A 13,362-nucleotide genomic window follows, 5' to 3' on the forward strand; every position below is an offset into this window, starting at 1 on the left:
AAACTATAGGCTACCATCTTCCACTTGACTTCAACTACTTATGCCAGGCAATGGGGATATTTGATTTAATCCATCTTCTGAACCACTCAAATTACCAGAAGGAGGATTCATTTTCAAAAGTTGAACTCTTCTAGCCCACAGAATGAAAGCATGTAGTTATTAGAAAATAACAACTCATGTCCTTAATGAGTGCAAAGCAGTATGCTATCTTTAAGGGGGAATTTTCCAACATCTATAAGAAGTGGTAAGAACACACAGAAGAACTATACAAAAAAGATTTTCATGACCCAGATAACCACGATGGTGTGATCACTCACCTAGAGCTAGACATCCTGGAATGCGAAGTCAAGTAGGCCTTAGGAAGCATTGCTACGAACAAAACTCATGGAGGTGATGGAATTCCAGTCGAGCTGTTTCAAATCCTAAAAGCTGATGCTGTGAAAGTGCTGCACTCAATATGCCAGCAAATTTGGAAAACTCAGCAGTGGCCACAGGACTGGAAAAGGTCAGTTTTCATTCCAATCTCAAAAAAAGGCAATGCTAAAGAATGTTCAAACTACCGCACAATTGCACTCATCTCACATGCTAGCAAAGTAATGCTCAAAATTCTTCAAGCCAGGGTTCAGCAGTATGTGAACCGTGAACTTCCAGATGTTTAAGCTGGATTTAGAAAAGGCAGGGGAACCAGAGATCAAATTGCCAAGATCTGCTGGATCATCAAAAAAGCAAGAGAGTTCCAGAAAAACATCTACTTCTGCTTTATTGACTACACCAAAGCCTTTGACTGTGTGGATCACAATAAACTGTGATCCTTGAAGAGATGGGAATACCAGACCACCTGACCTGCCTCCTGAGAAATCTGTATGCAGGTCAAGAAGCAACACTTAGAACTGGACATGGAACAACACACTGGTTCCAAATAGGAAAAGGAGGACATCAAGACTGTATATTGTCACCCTGCTTATTTAACTTACATGCAGAGTACATCATGCAAAATGCTGGGCTGGATGAAGCACAAGCTGGAATCAAGACTGCTGGGAGAAATAGCAATAACCTCAGGTATGCAGATGACACCACCCTTATGGCAGAAAGTGAAGAAGAACTAAAGAGCCTCTTGATGAAAGTGAAAGAGGAAAGTGAAAAAGTAGTGTTAATGGTGATGACCCAGAGAGATGTTAGGGGGAGGGAGGTTCAAGTTTGGGAACACATGTACACCCGTGGTGGATTCATGTCAATGTATGGCAAAACCAATACAGTATTGTAAAGTAAAATAAAGTAAAAATAAAAATTAAAAAAAAAAAAAGAAAAGAAAAAGTAGTCTTAAAACTCAACATTCAGAAAACTAAGATCATGGCATCTGGTCCCCATCACTTCATGGCAAATAGATGGAGAAACAATGAAAACAGTGACAGACTTTATTTCTTGGGCTCCAGAATGACTACAAATGGTGACTGTAGCCATGAAATTAAAAGACACTTGCTCCTCGGAAGAAAAGTTATGACCAACCTAGGCAGCACATTAAAAAGCAGAGGCATTACTCTGCCAACAAAGGTCCGTCAAGTCAAAGCTATGGTTTTTCCAGTAGCCATGTATGGATGTGAGAGCTGGACTGTGAAGAAAGCTGAGTGCCGAAGAACTGATGTTTTTGAACTGTGGTGTTGAAGAAGACTCTTTGAGAGTCCCTTGAACTGCAAGGAGATCAAACCAGTCAAAGGAAACCAGTCCTGAATATTCGTTGGAAGGACAAATGATGAAGTTGAAACTCCAACACTTTGGCCACCTGATGTGAAAAACTGACTCATTGGAAAAGACCCTGATTCTGGGAAAGATTGCAGGTGGGAGGAGAGAGTGACGACTGAGATTAAGATGGCTGGATGGCAACACTGACTCAATGGACATGAGTTTGAGCAAGTTCCGGGAGTTGGTGATGGACAGGGAAGACTGGCATGCTCGAGTCCATGGGGTCGCAAAGAGTTGGACATGACTGAGCGAATGAACTGATAAAAAGTATAAGTGCAAATATCCTTTATCCCTCCAATAGCACTTCCAGGAAATATCCTGTAGATAGTCTCACAAAAGAAAGCAAAATTATATGTGGAAGGTTATTAAACACAATATTGGTGAAATGGTTAAAAAAAAAAAGTGGGCACACTACTTCCTTGACTATTATTATACATCTCCACAGTGGAATATTATGCAGCAATTAAAAATAAAGAAGCAGTTACAAAGACTTCCCCAGTGGTCCAGTGGCTAGGATTCTGCACTCCCTGTGTAGGGGGCCCGGATCCAGTCTCTGGTCAGGGAACTGGATACCACATGCTGCAACTAAAGACGTCACAACTAACACCCACTGCAGTCAAATAAATAAATAATTTTTAAAAAATTCTTTTAAAATGGAGCTGTTACATATGAGTTGATATGGAAAGACATTTAAGAAGGGGAAAAGCAAGTTATACAACAATGTAGACTATTATTCTATTTGTATAAAGAAAATGTACATATATTTGTAAATGTAAGAAAATATCTAGGAAAAAAATACCAGTCATTAACAGTAGCATATTCTGGAGAATGGGATTCAGAGAAAGAAACAAGGGAGTTTTACTTTTTGTATGGGGTGTGTGTGCGTGCGCACACATACATTATCTTTTTTAAAAAATCATCTTAACTTTCATTTTTAAAACAGGACTAAGCACAGCAAAGACTCTCACTCTGGATGAATGTAATTGAACTTGATTATCTACATTGCAGGAAATATGAGCTACCCAAAGTGCTTAATGAGAAACTCATCCATTCATTCAACAATTATTTATGGAACACTAACTACATGTCAGGCACCGTATGTGATGATACTGACATAATGCTGAACAAGAAGGACCTCATCCTTGCTCCATTTTTCCTGTTTGACTTGTAAGAACCACTGACTTTCAGGTTTGTGTTCTCATTGTGCCTATTGTACGTACAGTTTCCCATAAAATAGATACAAATTAACAGAATAATTACATCAAACAAAAACAAGGGCTTTCAAGGTTATTAACTCCTATCTCCTTCACAATTAACTGAAAAAGTTATCAGAGACACACTTTGTGAAAGAACAATTCAACAAGCACCATTTCAAATAAATTTTAAAAAGTAACTTAGATGGTAAATGAAATTAAAGGGAAATTAGCTAAGAAAATTCAAAAGGGAAGAAACATAGGAAATTTATTCTTTTCTGTATGGATTTATATATACTCACTAAATTCTTCTACAACAAACATGTACTATACAATAAGGAGAAAGTAAGAGCTGTTCTTGAAAAGAACCCTTTGTTACAAAAACAGATCAACTACTGCCTAAAGTCCACCCCTCTAACTCATTATACCAGGCCGAGTATGGTCTGCCCTGGTCGAGACTCTGTTTTGTCAGCCTAGAGGCCATTCCACCCTCTACTGCAAACAGCATTCTGGGACTTTCCACTAGGGAATGACTGCTCCTCACCCCTGGGGGTAGGCCCATCTCTAGTCCCACCAGTCAGCTCCTTCTAGCCCCCTGGCCATCCCAATGGTTCAGAGGCAAAAACATGACAGATCCAAATCCAATCAATTCTGAAAAAGGCTACTTTTAATGAGGCTATTAAAATGATAATTGCTGACATATAATACAGCTAACTTTCCTAGAAGAACTTTATAATAAGTAGTATTCTCATTTAATGTGGTCCCTGAATATTTTGAGTGACTATAACTTCAAATCACAAAACTGGAGTGAAAGAATCATAACCGACCTCTTTTGTTGAAATAGAACAACAACAGAAAACCAACGACACAGTATTAGAAAATTCCCATTTCTAAGAAGTGACTAAAACTTCATGCTGTTTCAAACAAGAAGAATGTTGAAACCATATAGATCACATCCTGTTAAAACAGCTAAGTATAGAAACAGTAAGAAAACAGGTTACCCAGCATATACGTTAATCATATGTCCTGTGACAGAAATCTTCTAAACCACTTCAAAAACAAAGACCCCAACTTTAGTATTTCCTGAGGCACCTAAAATGCCACGACACCTAAAACAAACAAACAAAACCCAAACACTTGAAATGTATAATAAACATTTTTTTAATAATTTTTTTAATTTTAAATACTTTTTATCAGTTAACCATTTTCTTTTCAAAACTAAGAAAACTATAGAGTACACTAATAAATTACAAGGGAATAAACTTCAACCCAATATGAGAAAATAAAACTTAACCATTAGAATTTCCTAAGAGTGAAATGGACTATCTTATAAAACAGGGACCTCTCCTTCCCTGGAACTAAAACTAAAACCAACACTCTGTAATTCTCTGAAAATAAGACATCCTTGAAGAATCTGACTGCTGTGCCAGCTGTTTTATTTCTTGAGAGTATAGCTGAACACATATAATAATCCGTTGCATTTTTTTCTAGCATTGCACAATTTTCCTGGCACACAATGTGCATACTGTATTTATTATCATATTTAAGCATCTGACAGCATTGTAAGAATCCATAATATTATTCTCTAACTAAATGCACACATAATTTTTTAGTCTTCAAACGGCCATGGATTTCAGTAAAGTATCCTATACATTCTTTCCACAAAGTTTAAATACATTTCCTGAACTTTCAGCTTTCAGTTTCCTGTTCGTCAATGGCTACAATTCTAGAGGCAATATATAAACACACCCTAGCCATGGTATTTCCACTTTTGACAAAAGTGGATGTAAACTTAGTATGACCAAATATAACTACAGTGCATACGAATGGTATATGACAGCTAACACAGCAACAGCAGTAATTAGTTAAGGTATAAAAACGGAAATATAAATATATTCCTTATTAAGAATTCACATAACAACCTCTTTTTTAACTTAGAACTCAGAAAAGGTTTCTCTCTCATTAAAAACTAATAAGCTTTCTTTATTAGACAATAATGATGAAACCCATCCTGTTCCCTTTTTCCTCTTGCTTGCCAGGAGGCTCAGAGCTAAATTCAATGTTTAAATACAGAAAATATCTTGCCTCAGATTACTGGTTTAGAGATTTCTTTCCACTCTCATCCTGCTCATTATTTCTCAAGTATTTTATGCTTGAATTCTGATTTTTAATAGTGCTTGCCTTTTAATTTTAATTACAAGATATCAAATATTTTCAATGAATATAGAAGAAACTTAATTTAAAAGACATATCTTTATATCACTGAATAATCTGTTAATCCAATTCACAAAAAATGTAGGTCCTAAAATGTATCTTTATTTTCCCCTTTAAAGTTGTTTCACACATTTCATGATTCATTTTTTAAAAAGTCATTGGTGAGTTCTCAAAATAAAAGACTGATAAAATGACACAAGGATCAAAACAAATTACTAAATTAGGGACACTAGGAGAATTATTAATTTTTAAATGTTTTCAATTTTCTAACAAAATTGGTCTGGCAAAGCTAGATAACTGTCATAAAAAATTAACTCACATAAACTGTACTAAAATTTTGTTTACTGTTATCAGCATTTCAGATGCAAAATAGACAACAGGTATAAAAATATTTACTTAGGAATCTTAAAGAGGAAAACTCAGTCACACTTGTTTAGCAGCTATAGACACACAAACACGAAAATATTCAGCACATGGTAATACCAAATAGTTTATTAACTATTAATATTAATAGATATTAATAAAATGAACAAAAACAATATGAAGATGAACTATAACCCAAACTGACAAATTTAACCAAAAACTAAACAAAAATATACCATGAGTTGAACAGAAAATCTAAAGTCATATTAAAAATGAAAAAAGAAATAAATTCACTTTGTAACAAAGACTACAGTCTATAAGAATGTATAATATTAAAGCTCTCCACTTACAGAAGCCACAAATAAAAAATGGAAAATAATAAATGGAGTAAGCAAGACAGCCAAATAATTTATATAAAGGTTAAAAAAAACAATTTTTCCTTTCTCTCTCATCATATGAGAACTGGCAGGCTTACACCCAAAGCTAAATTATATTAACATATACAATATTTCTGCTATATATTACATACATAATACAGTATTATACACAGTGCACATATTATAATTATACACAATATAATTTATATAGTACTATTATATATATAAAAAATATATTCTATAATATATATATAAAAGCCTTTGCTTCTATATATATATTTATATGTATATAGAAGCAAAGGCTAGAAACCACTCATAAAATATAATTTAACAAATTTCTTTAAAACAATAAAACAGTTTACAAGAAAAAAATTTAAAAACAGAAAACAAACTCCTATAATTTGAAGAAAGAGGCTAAGAGAAACTTACACACACACATAGCTATCAAAAAAAATCTAAAATTTAATTTTGAAGTATTTATCTTTCCTCCTATTAGCATAAATAGAAGTTATAATTTGCTATAAAGAATAATCATCTATATAAAACAAGTTGCAGATTATAAGAGAAAAAAAATCCTCAGAAAAATGAAGACAGGAAAAAGAAACTAAAGCATAGACAATACAACTAAGGGATCTGATACAAAGCACTGAGGACACGGACAGTTCTTTGTGTACTATACACTTCAGCTTCACGATGTTTGAAAATGATAAAGAAAAATAAGTATTTCAGTAAAAATGAATCTGGTTACAAGACTTTTTTTTTTTTTTAAGGGATATGGCAGGATGAGCAGAGAAGTCTGGGGCATCTTTATGTAACCCATGACACTTATTCTTTCTTTCATCTTGGGGAAGAATACAGAACATGAAAATATTACCAGCTGTGAAATAATTTTATGATAAAATTATGCTTAAAGTGACTAAAAAAGTATTCGCACATCACACAAGTTTTCAAAACACAAGAGGAGCATCTTGCCAAAGTTAAAACAAGACACTGCAAGAGCAGAAAAGTGGTGTGACAGTGATTTGGGGATTAGGAACTGACATTACTGAGAAAAAATTACATGCTCTGTAAAAAGTGAAGGAAGCATTTATTGAGCAACTAGAGTATCCAGACACTATATAAAGATTAGGGCTTTATAGAATATAGTCTGTCAGATCACATCTAGGTAGGAAAACGATCTGGAAGAGTACAGTGCTTAAGTAAGTTTCTCACCTTGACGTGTGGCATACGGTAAAATGTAAGAGACTGACTGAAGATGATGTAAGCTTAGAGACAACCGTCCGAGCTGAAGTACAAGTTTGGGGGCTGTGAGGTCAAAGTACAATAGTTCCCAACATTTCATGCTAACCTTATGGGCCCATCAATCACTCTATAAAAGAACCTGTGTTCCACCATGATAGGAACAAAATGTCCACTTTTTTTGAGAATGTTATTTATAATACTATTTATAATTTAAAACTTTAAAAATAAAAGAAATCCTTTTCTTTCTAAAGCACACTTTGGAGTTTGGTTTTAAACATTAAGAATAGTAATGCTAATCTAAGAAGTGTAATCATAGGCTTCTCATTTAGAATAGAGTGAATTATTATCACATTATTCCTAGTAGTAAAATTATTCTTACCTTGGGGTCTGATAGTTGTTAGTAGAAATATTATTAGTGATACTACTCTAACTCCCACCCAGATTGTTAAGAATTATACTAGGATAACAGTTAAAAAAAAACCAGCCCTTGTTTAGCTCTGAAAGGTATAGGCTGCTAATTATTAGTTGCAGATCATCACGTAACTTCCTCTGGACCTCAGTGTCTTCATTTGTAAAATAAGACGGCTGGACTAGAGAATATTTCCCCACTTTCCTCACCGTTTTGCCCTATCCCTTTCTACCTTGTGACTTTGGTGATTTAGGATCTCTACTGGGATTTTTGAGGGCAGAGTGGAAAACAGCAGAAATCCACTAAACTTTGAAGAAAAGGAATAAGCATTATGTAAACAAATAGAATAAGGAGAGAAATAGGGAAAGTTAGCCAAAATACACATTTACAGAAAGAAATGAATAGATTAAAGTGCCATAATGGTTCAAAGTAGAGGATCATGAACTTCATTGTCAAAATTAGTATGAATAGCAGTTTCAGTTATACTGAAATCAGGAAAGACAGTGAGAAACGCAAGAGACACAGACTTAGAAATGTTATTCATAGCACACAAGAATGCTTTACAAATAACCCCCAAAATCTTCCCAAGTTCCCCCAAAATATATGGAGATGACGTCACACTCCCTGGCTTAATCACTCATAATTCTGCCCCAACACAATCCCCCACTATTTTCCACAGGTTATTCCCTTGAATCCATTTGGCTTCATCATTTCAAACAAACCTACGATACCTCCCCTTCGTTATCATTCAATGTTCTACCTGAAATGCATTCTCCCTCTCTCAATTTATAGCAACAATTTATCATGGTTTAACTACATGGCTTGTTTCTGATTTTTTTGGGTTGTGCTGGGTCTTCTAACCACTTCTGAGGCACTGTTCTAAGCACTTGGCATGTATTAACTCACTTAATTCTCTCAACAACCCTAGGAAGGAGGTCAAGTAACTTGCTGAAGATTATACAGTAGCAGAGTCAGGACTCTAACACAGGCAGTCTGGCTCCAAGGAGCCTATTCCCTTAACCTGCTAACTAGTCCTACAAAGCTCAGGTGGAGTTCTGTCACCTTCCTGAAATTCTCATCTGCTTAGCAATTACTCCTGCCTCACAAGTTCTTAAGTACACCACTCATTTGTCACTTACCACAGGACTTGGGTTGTTACTTATCTTTCGTGTACATGTTCTATCTTGTCTAAGGACAGGATCTTATTTATTCTGTAACAACACTACTTAGAACCTAACAGAACTTATTATCCAAACACAAAACTGCTTATTAATGAAACTATAATTGTATTTAATATTTACTGAAGACATATGCCAGGTTCTAGGCTAAGTACTTTGTATGTACTGTCTCATTTAAACCTCACAACCCTTAGGTAGGTATTAATACTGCATGCACCTCCCAATATTATAGATGTGGAAACTGAGGCTCAGAGAAAAGCCATGTACCTTGTCCCACATCACAAAGTGGCGGTGATGGTCTTACCTAAGGTCTAATCAGACTCTTACTCTCCACCCAACCACAAAACACCCTGAAGACAAAATCAGTCCTAACAACTCAACTCTCACTTACTCTGAAGCACTATTCTGAACACCAAGCATTCAGGGTTAAGAGGCACAGCTTCTCATAGCCCACGAGGGCCTCAAGACCACATTCTGATGCCACAGGAAGAGTTGCCATCCCCAAAACTTCAGGAAGACTTTAACTTATATTTTAAACCAAAATAATCCTTGGAAACTCTTCCATCCCATTCCTTCTCCCTTCAGGCTTCTCAACTCCCCATACCCTAGGACTTATCTCTAGTTTCTGTACTATAGAGAAGGATCCCACTAATCCTAACAACTGTAACTTGCCCAAGATTATGTAGCAATACTCCTCCTCATCAAAGGTCTAGCCCCACCATACTAGCCTTCCTATAAATGGTGTAATTTTCTCCTCCATTTTCCACTCTTAATAACCATTAATTTCTCAGAATCCCTGTATTATTCCTACTTCCCACAGAAGAAAATAATCAGATATACTGGATTATCTAAAACAGTATCAAATTTTATTCTCTTATCCCCGAGTCAGTAATGTAAAATTGCATCTTGATTTCCACCAGGAGGAAATTCAAACAATTCCCAGAAGAGCAGAAAGATCTCCATAAGCTGACCAAAGGCAAGCCAAGTTGATAAGCTACAATCCATCTGGCAAGGACTCAGGCCCAAGACCACTGGAGGCTGGCTACTGCTCATGCGAAGTGCAACAGGCATCCCTTACCTTCCTATTTTTATTTTACATCCTCTCAACTAACCTCAGGTTCCTATCTTTCTGACAAACCTCAAGTCTAGGAGCCTGTAAGGAGAAGGGAAAGTAATAAGATAAGAGTGTCAAGTCACTTTTGGCATAATGGCTTTTTGATGAGAACTATCTTGGACAGGAAATTTGCCACAAGGAATAGAAGAGTTTTCAGGTAAACCAACAGATCCCTTATTTTTACCACAGAAGCACAAGATGTCCTGAAAACGTGTTACATACACTTAGTATCTCCCCCACTGCAAAGCACCTGCAGATAATCTGGGCTAGAAGGAACTCACTTGGGCCATTTCTGTGGTCTAAGAAAGTCTGCCGCCTATACCCCTGCCGGCCATCATTCACCAGGTTGAGTGGTTTGGAAATCATCTACGTCACCTTGGTTCAAATATAATGATTTCCTAGGCCTTAAAAATTATGTGTTTGCTTATAAGACTGAAGTCTTCTCTGAAAGGGAAGAAAATGCCCTATTTTACTTTAGTAATATATCTTAATTTTGATATATATCAAGTTCATTATAGATTAAGGATAACTTCCTGCTAACATATTATGCAAATTAGGACAATTAGAGTGGAAATGAAAAGGATAAAAAAACATAAATTTAGAAACAAAGTGATTTAGTGACTCATTGAGCTTAAGTAAAGGAAGAGTAAGGAAAAAGAAAAAAAAAATGACCAGTAAGTGTAACAGTGTGACGAACAGCTAAAGAGGAAAGTCAAGAAAGGGTTTTGACTGGGGGCGGAGGGAGGGGGTGTTGGTGTGCAGTTGCTACAGAGATGGTATTTAAACATACTTAGTTTCAAGACACAGGTGAAAATCTGGGCCTCAGTTTTAGAAGGCCTCAAGAAGATATACATTTGGAGCCTAAAAAAGCACAGCAATGACATAGTTTTTAGAGAAAGAAAAAATAATAGCAAAACATTTAAACAACAGGATTGCTCAGACACTACATTTTGAAGATAATCTAACTTTTCAGATGAACAGTACTTTATTCTATAGTGTATTTGGACTAATTTACTATAAAGAAAAAGCTAAAAAATTTATCTTTCTTTTCCAGGCTATGAACTGACAGAAAGGAACTAAGAATAAGAATGGTTTCAGAATTACTGATTGTCCAAAGCTAAGTCTGAGCTAAAACACACCGCTTTTCAGGTTTCTCTGTGTACAACAAAATTTTGGGGAAAAAAAGACAATCTGGTAAACTAATACTACTGCTTTATGATACTTGTGAAAATGTAACAGTTTTAAAAGCACATTAACTGAACTGTTGATAATTAATAAACCTGGAGAATAGGTATATAGATGTTCATTATATTAGTGTCTCCAGTTCTGTGTATGTTTGAAACTTTCATAATAAAAAGTCTAAAAGAAAAGCTACCTATAAGTATTTTAAAGTTCTATCTGCAGTTAAGGCTTGACAACTCAAAATTCTTTAAACTTTTCCAATAATGTTTTATTCATGCTTGACAGACCAGTGAAATTTAGTGTCTGTCAAAGGGAGCAAAGGACATGAGGAACATGAGCGTGTTCACTAAGTGAAGAAAGTCAGTCCTATTACCCATGTTGGCAGAGTTCGACGTTTGTCCTTTTTCTCGTCAAAGAACTTACATTTGTTAAGGAAAAAATTTACAGACAATATGTATGTACAGTTTTGGTTAGTAAAGGCAACATAAGTGTTTATCCCCAGTCATCAATGATTAATTTGTTAAGCCTATTGGTTAGTTCTCCTGTTACTTCAAATCATCTTCCACTCTAGCAAATAACCAAATAAATTTCTTATGGAGATGCAAAAAAAAAAAAAGGATGAAAAGTGAATATCCATAAATATTACCCAATCCTAAATTGTGAAGAACATATTTAAGCTTACATAAAATATTAAGAAAAAAAAGTTGAATGTCTTAACAACTGACGTATTTTAAAATATGACTTAAATAGATTTAACTCAAATCACTCTATGGCAGCACTAAAACTAATACAGAGCACCAAATTCACATTTAGATTTACCACTTACCTATGATCAAGATTAGTTTATGTGGTTTGTAAGCACCACTCTTTCCTCCCTATTATAAATAAATGCCACCCAAAAAGGACAACCAAATTTGTTTCCCTCTTCTTTGGTGAATTCTAGGACAGTAAAGATTGTACATGTTTGAGAAAAACCTAGCACACTGAAGATATGCAATTCTCTTAACGGGAATTATCACTACCTTTAATTCCCAGGATGCTATCACTAGGTAGCAGTCTCATTCCCTAGGTGACTTACACAGCATAACAAAATAATCCAGTTTCCTTGCTGGCAATTGTGCCTTGAATCATTTTCAGGATTCTGTTTCTTGTAACAGAAATATGTTGTCATGAGACTTCAGAAAGCAGCAGCACAGATACATATACGTAGAGACTAAAGACATGTCAGTAATTCTCTTTTTCTACATTATTATTAAAGCACTGCTTTCATATTTCAAGTTGAGGTATTTCACTTTTTTCAGATAACAAAGTCATTCTCATCTTCCACAAATATTTATAACTTTTTTCCTTATGAAAGTAAAAGTTACATACCATAAAATGCACGGATCTTAGTATTCCGCTTGGTAAATTTGAACAAATGAATACACCACCAACTGATGAATCTGGAAGTTCTGTGTACTGGTCTTGAAACTGTTCTGTAAGTTAAAAATATATGAAAATTAAAAATTACCCTGAAAGTGTATACGTGAATTTCATCACTTGAATCCCAAACCAAGCTACAGAATATTTCTATCACCCTCGAAAGTTCCCTTTTGGGACTTCCCTGGTGGTCCAGTGGCTAAGACTCCACTCTCCCAATTCAGGGGGCCAGGGTGTGATCCCTGGTCCGGGAACTAGATCCCACATGCCGCCAACAAAGACCCAGCAAAGTCAAATTAATGTTTTGAAAACTGAAGAGTTTCTTTACAGAAAATGTTCCCCTTTGTTCCTTTCCAGTTATCCACAGCCTTTACCCAGAAACTGCTTTCCTGATTTCCATCACCATACCTAAGTTTTGTCTGATCTTATATTTTTTATAAATGGCATCTAACAATACATACTTGTGTTTGGTTTCTCTTGCTCTGAATAATATTTCTGAGAGTTTTCTATGTCACTATATGAGTCATTAGATTATTAGTATTGTGAAGAAAGATTCTATGAACATTTTTATCAGTTTCTGTGTGGACATGTACTTTGTTCCTCTTGATGAAGCAAGATTTCACTTGGAAAAAAAAAAGAATTCACATATAAATAAGCCTGTGAAGTCATATAGATGATTTATATGTATAATGTAATAAACATATACAGTTACATATATAATGAAAATACATATAGTATAGATATTTATCTACCTACCTGTGTGTATGTATTTATGTGTGTGTGTACAAATGGACTCTGAGAGGTCTACCTAGGAATAACCTCAAAGATATATTAAACAAACTTACAAAGTTCACAATGAAAATAAGTTTAGATGATATTTCAATTCTTAATAAGTATATTATATTTTAACCTAAGTATAATTCAAAAGAGA

The 13,362-nt window shown here is 35.1% G+C and overlaps 1 protein-coding gene across 2 annotated transcripts in view; it reads right to left on the reverse strand.

Moving 5' to 3' along the window:
- The window catches only part of FKBP5 (FKBP prolyl isomerase 5), a 117,844-nt gene that overhangs the window by 99,905 nt on the left and 4,577 nt on the right, over window positions 1-13,362 (reverse strand). For both annotated transcript variants that reach the window (XM_068960616.1, XM_068960615.1), the window contains exon 2: window positions 12,384-12,487. The gene's annotated coding sequence lies outside the window, so the exon portion shown is untranslated. The remainder of the gene's footprint in view (window positions 1-12,383; window positions 12,488-13,362) is intronic.

Source organism: Capricornis sumatraensis, chromosome 22 (assembly GCF_032405125.1).
Source record: "Capricornis sumatraensis isolate serow.1 chromosome 22, serow.2, whole genome shotgun sequence".
Classification (NCBI taxonomy): Eukaryota; Metazoa; Chordata; class Mammalia; order Artiodactyla; family Bovidae; genus Capricornis; species Capricornis sumatraensis.